We start from the raw sequence: 7,065 nt of genomic DNA, 5'->3' as shown, positions 1-7,065 counted from the left end.
TTTGACTGCACACAGGTCTCTAAAAACAGATCTCCATTTAATCAATTATGTGACTTCTAAAACCAATTGGATGCACCAGTGCTGATTTGGTGTGTCCTACTAAGGGGGGGGGGGGAGGGGCTGAATACCTATGCAATCAATTATATTGTGTTTTGTATTTGTAAATAATTTAGAATATTTTGTAGAGAGCTGTTTTCACTTTGACATTAAAGAGTCTTTTGCTGTTAAAAAGTGTCAAAAGTGCAAAATTAAATCTGCTGTAATTCAATGATGAAAAACAATAAAACACAAAAACTTTCAAGGGGGTCAATCCTTTTCATAGTCACTGCCGAAAGATTGATAAGGAAATTGTTGTGTCACAGTAGCATTTCAAGTGCACAGATATAAACATTAGAAGGGAAGTAGAATAAAAAAATAAATTACCATGGACATTCTAACAGGAGGGGTTCATTACATCCCCGGCCATAGGCTGACTCACGACAGAGCCTAATGACCAAGGGTAAGAATTACCTCATACAGCACTCTTTGGAGGAGCGCTGTTGTCTTAGTCCATTACTAAAAGTGCTCCTCTGTTTAGCCAGGGTGGCATGCAAAGGGTGAGAAACATTGTCCAGAATTGCTGGGATTTTCTGTAGGGTTCTTTGTTCTACCACAGCCTCCAGTGTGTCCAGTTTGACTCCTATAATAGAGACAGCTTTTCTAATCAGTTTATTGAGCCTGTTGGCATCACCCATTGCTCCAGCACATCACTACATAGAAGATTGTACTGGCAACAACAGACTGGTAGAATATGTGACCTATATCTTAAAGGAAACTGCCTCATTTGCGCAGTTACGAGCAGTTTACAATATCATTGCATCTAGCTTTTTTAGATATTTACAAATTCGAGATTATGTTCGGAAATATATACCTAACTTCGAAGTTTTAGACAAACATAAATCCCTGGAGGCAATAAATAAATTTGATCCTGTTACTCGTAGTGCGGTATCCTGTTTTTATCAGATCCTACATAATGGAGCTCGGGTGAATGCTGCAGGTCTTAAACAGGCATGGGTGGATGAATTGGGTATAGAGCTGACAGAGGAGGTCTGGGATGAGTGTTTAAAGAGTATACATGATTGTTCGGTCAACATCAGACACAGACTTATACAGTTTAAAACAATACATGGACTTCATTATTCCAAAGAAAAATTGCACAGTTTCTACCCTGATGTTTCACCAGTTTGTAATAGATGTAAATCTGTGAACAGTAACTTGTCACATTCATTCTGGTCATGTTGTAAGATTTATGCATTCTGGAAAATTATTTTTCACTGTTTCTCTGAGGCTTTTGGGAAGCGGTGGGAACCAGACCCGCTTATAGCCATCCTTGGAGCAACAAGCTCCCTACCTCCAGCCAATAAGTATGAAAAAAAGGCTGTATTGTTTGGCATGGTGATTGCTAAGAAGTTAATCCTGCAAATGTGGAAAATGGACTCTGTGCCTATGTACGATCTGTGTCTGAGAGAACTGGCAAATACTTTACATTTGGAGAGACTGAGACTATGTAATGAGGACAGAGGGGACATCTTTGAAAGGATATGGGGCCCTGTATTGGACTTCCTTACGGGGTGAGGACTGCGGTATTTTGATGCAGTGCACCTCTGCTGTGTATGTATACTTTAGCCTTTATATTTTTCTCCCTTTTTGCTGCTCAATATTTAATTAGATTTTGGTAAGGTCGTGGTTTTTGTAGATGTGCTTTTTTTTGGTTTTTTTGTTTGTAATAAAAAAAATAAAAAGAATATTAAAGAACATATGAAGGAGAGGCCTGCATATTCCGAAGGACCTCAGTCTCCTCAGGAAGTAGAGGTGAATCTGGTCCGTCTTGTACTCTGTGTTGGTGCTCCGCTCAAGTCTGTTATCCTATGATGTTTTGGTGGAAAATAATATGCATGAAATAGATTGCAAACAACAGTAAGGTGCAGGGACATATCCACCCTCTGTAACTGTGTTTCACATGGTGAAATCTTGGAAGATGTAAGATAACATTTTTAGGAATTTTAGAGCCTATTAATTTTTGATATTTGTTCTAAATAAAAGTAATTGACCCAAAAATGTTCATTCTCTTTCTTTTCTGATAGGCATTGCCTGATCTAATGAGTATTTAGAGCATTTTCTATTTGTATTTAGGATTCCAACATTCATGACTTTATTTGTCAATACTGATTGAAGGAAAAACTTTTGCAGTAGTATGCCAACAGATTAGGAATATTTCACAAAAAAGGTAGTATGTAGCCTACAGGTATTTCCATTTTATGCCTCAATTTTCCTTATTGTTGGCAGTTTCACTCTGTCCTGCAAGTTTATAGGTTCAAGGCACATCCTTATACCAGAATGTTTAATTCATGCAGATGTTCTGGCATTGTTTTGAGATGATAGAGATGCTTCTTTTGAATGCTGAAACAAAGGGTTACTTGTCTATGCAAATGGATGTAAAAGAATTCTTGATGCAATTTAAAGAGGAGAGAAGAATACTTATTTATGCCCATGTAAAATATCAACACTCTAAATGGTTCAGAAACATAGAAACATGGAAAACCTACAGCACAATACAGGCCCTTCGGTCCACAAAGCTATGCCGAACATATCCTTACCTTAGAAATTACCTAGGCTTACCTATAGCCCTTTATTTTTCTAAGCTCCATGTAACTATCCAGGAGTCTCTTAAAAGACCCTATCGTATCCACCTCCATCACCGTCACCAGCAGCCCATTCCACACACTCACCACTCTGCTTAAAAAACTTACCCCTGACATTTGTCTTAAACGGGTAGGAGTGTAAAGTTTATTAGTACGCCTACACCAGAAAGTTTTAGATGCATAGTGTTCCCTCGCTTAACCACAGATGAGTTTTGGAGAAACACAGAAGTGTTTCTAAACACATTATTCATTACTTGACCAGTAGAGGACACCAAAACAGGCTGTTACAATGCTACCACCAGTAAAGTGCTCAAAGGGAGTTCTACAACATATATCACTAAAAATATTGAATGAATAAGATAATCTTAAGTTAATGTTTGCATTTTGGGACACTCACTTTAAAGCATATTATGGTTAAATAAGAAAGAACCTAGTGTTTTCCCGGCATATATGACGAATAACCTCTTCTTGGGCTCCAGCTGGTACAGGTATCGATTATAACTGATGTTTCGATGACAAACTTTACCATCTTCATTGTCATCAAAACATTATTTATAATCGATACCTGTACCTAGCTGGAAGCCCAAGTTTATTTGTCATGTTATGGTAACATATTTTATAAAGCTTACAAGATGAAAACTCCACAGGAATGTTATAATTAGAAGCACGATGTCTTAAAAATCTTGACACAAAATTTTGTCCAGTTCTGCTTGTTTAACAGAGCCTTGATCTGTTTCAATTACACTGGACAACAATTATTTTCAAAGGTGTTGCTTCATTCGGTAAAAATCATATATTTAATAATGCATTATCTACAGTATATATAGTTAAATTTCCACAAGTCATCAGCAGAATATGGCCTGATATTACATCACTCCTGCCATATGGTACTGTTGTGAAATAAGGCAATCAACACATAATTTAAGAATAAAGGAACAATGCCATCTTCTGATGCACATCGTATTGACTAATCAAATTATTTCCTGAGAATCATACATGCATTGAATGTTCAAGATCTGATAGATCCTTGCATTCATGGAAGATTTTGGGGACTCAGGCAGAGCTTGAATTCTGTTCAAGTACCACCTATCACTGTCTGAAACTTTGAAACTTTAATAGTTCTCACAGGCCTGCTCAGCCTGATGTTCATTCAAGGAAAAGGAGGCAAAGTTGACATTACTAATGCTGTGGCCTGCAGCAACTCGAAAATATGATATAGATCAGGCATAGTACCACAGCCCGAAGCGATGATAGGCCATGGAATTCAAAGTTACAGTGAACTTGACCTCTCTTACCAAAATAATCACCAGGCACAGTCACAAAGCTTAAGCTTTATCTGCATTGTTTGTCAAACTCCATTTTATTGTCTCTGAGAAACCCATCAAATAGGTACATTGGAGAGCTGCATACCCAATCCCTTTTGGGGATAGGGTAAACAGACTTTAGTCCTTCCTCAGGATCCTTTAATTAATCAGGTACTTCTGGCTGGTTGCTGATGTCCATCCCATTGCTTCAACGTGTGCTGTGGAACCTGCGAAGCCATCAGAGAATTACACACAGTAATAGATGAAGAAGTGACAGTGTAGATAGAGTCATAGAGTCATAGTGTACTACAGCACAGAAACAAGCCCTTCGGCTCATGTAGTTTGTACAGAACTATTATTCTGCCTTGTTCTATTGACCAGCAATCTGGATCATAGACCTCCATACCCCTCCCATCCATATACCTGTCAAATGTCTCTTAAATATTCCAATTGAATCTGCACCATCCTCTGAGTGAAGAAGCCCCCCTGAAATATTTCACCTTTTACCCTTATTCTATGACCTCCAGTTCTAGTCCCACCCAACTTCAGTGGAAAAAAACCTGTTTGCATTTACCCTGTCTATACTCCTCATAATTATGTATACCTCTATCAAATCTCCCCTCATTCTCCTATGCTCCAGTGAATAAAGTTCTAATGTATTCAATCTTTCCTTGTAAATCAGGGCCTCAAGTCCTGACAATGTACTTGTAAATTTTCTCTGCACTCCTTCAACCTTAGTGATATCTTTCCTATAGGTAGCTAAGCAAAAATGCACACAATCCTCCAAATTTGGCCTCATAAATACAGTATCTTGTACAACTTCAACATAATGTCCCAACTCCTGTACTCTTGTACTCTGATTTATAAAGGCCAATGTGCCAACATATCTCTTTGTGATCCTAACGACACCACTTTCAGAAAATGATGGATCTGTATTCTCAGATCCTTATGTTCCACTGCACATCTCAGTATCCTACCATTCGTTCTTTAAGTCCTATATTGGTTTGTCCTCCCAAAGTACATTCAAGAAATAGGTCTTTCCACAAGTTGAGATTCTAACTTGGAGAAAGGCCAATTTTGATGGTATCAGAAATATTCTGGCAAGTGTGGATTCGAACAGGTTGTTTTCTGGCAAAGGTGTACTTGAAAAGTTGGAGGCCTTCAAAAGTGAAATTTTGAGAGGGTACAAGGCTTGTAGGTACCTGTCAGAATAAAAGGTAGAGATAACAAGTATAGGGAATCTTGCTTTTCAAGAGGTATTACAGATGTGGTTACAAGAAATAAGGAGGTGCATTGCAGGTATAGGCAAGTAGGAATAAATAAGGAGCTTATGGAATATAAGAAATGTAAAAGAACACTTACACAAACCAATCAGGAAAGCTAAAAGTAGACATGAAGTTGCTCTAACAGACAAAGTGAAGAAGAATCCTAAGGGATTTTACCAATATGTTAAGAGCAAAAGGGTTGCAAGCAACAAAATTCGTCCTCTGGAAGACCAGAATTGTAACCTATGAGTGGAGCCAAAACAGATAGGGAGATCTTAAATAAACTTTTTGCATCTGTGTGTAACGCACTGTAAGGTTTCACTGCTAAGATAATGGTTTCCCTGTAACAGCAATGTTTGAGTTATTACGAGAGATAACGGGGCTTTGGAATGTATGCTAGTCAATGAGAGGGATGGTCTTCTTTCTCGTGGGTCTGGGAGCAGGGATCTTCTGGTCTTTTGTCGGGGAGAGATGAAGAGAGAAGACACGAATGGAGCCAGTTGGTAGACTGCTGGATGGAATGGACTTGGAGTGAGGGGCTGAGGGTCGGCTACGCCCCGAGGAAGTCGACGGGAACCATTGAACTGAACCATGAGATCCAATGTTGTGCATTAGACAGTTTCATGAGAATGAGCCCTTTTTTTGGTTTCTTTACTAACCATATAGTCAAATTAATAATTACAAAGCTCAATCGTTTGATCATATTTTGTGGACTGTTTGTTATTTCGTGGTACGGATTTGTAACAGGGGAACACATCACGCAGCATCCACCCAAACAAGATTTCTTAAGTTTGGCCTGGCCAGGGGCTGTCTTCTCTAGATGAAGATGTTAGCCAAACCGAGAGTTACAATCATGGGGATATCGTCTGGGATTGGTTTTGTTAAATGCTGTGCAATTACCCTGAGCATTGAACCAGTGGGGTAGATATTCGTACTCCAGATGAATTGATAATTCGCCTGTTGAGTACTGATAAAGTTGCTATCGTGGGGCAGAGGTTTGATAAAATGGCTGGCGCAGCTTTCATTTTAATGCAGACCAGTGCTGACATAGTGGGTAGCTGGGGCCGGAGATTTGAAAGACAGGGTTCTATCGTTTCTGAGGAGTGAAGGAAAGGAGTGGTCAGATTTGGAATGTCTAATTAGTCCCCGTCTCCCAGTGAAGAGTGAGAATTCTGAGTTAGTACCCGCCCTTACCTCTCTGGCGAATAAATGGAAAAATGTCGAGGTTCAAATTCCTGCTATGGTAGGCTCCACCTATTCTCTGGAATAGCACCCACCCCTAATGGGGAAGAGGAGTATGAGATTTGGGCGGAGCATACCTCTCAGTTGTTAGATGAGTGGCAGTGCTCTGATGATGTAAAGCGACAGGGATTGGTTGAGAGTTTGACTGGGCGGGTTGCTGACATTGTGAGAGCCGTCAGGTTGCGGTATCCCGTAGCGACAGCTGTCAATTACATGCAAGCACTGGACAGTGCTTTTGGCCTGACAGGAAGCCCAATGGAGCTTATGGTAGGGTTTCAGAACATGCGTCCAGAGAAGGGGGAGAAGCTTTCAGCTTACATTTTTCGGCTAGAGAGGCAGCTAAATTGCTTGTGGTGCAGAAGGGTCATTCAGGCAGCTGAAGTGGATCAGTTATGAGTGGACCAGATAGCCAAGGGCGCCTAGTCCCAAGACCTGATTGCTTGGTGTCTCAGACAGTCTTGTAAAATGCGCCCCCTCCCTTTTCGTTGAGCTGATCAGAGAGGTATGGGAAGAGGAGAACGCCTTGGAAGTGTGGGAGGCCTCTATCAACAGGGTACAATTCTCGGTAGTGGT

This window comes from Mobula hypostoma, chromosome 3 (genome assembly GCF_963921235.1).
Source record: "Mobula hypostoma chromosome 3, sMobHyp1.1, whole genome shotgun sequence".
NCBI classification, from domain to species: domain Eukaryota; kingdom Metazoa; phylum Chordata; class Chondrichthyes; order Myliobatiformes; family Myliobatidae; genus Mobula; species Mobula hypostoma.
The sequence above is the reverse complement of the archived record's forward strand: the minus strand, read 5'-3'. Positions refer to the sequence as shown.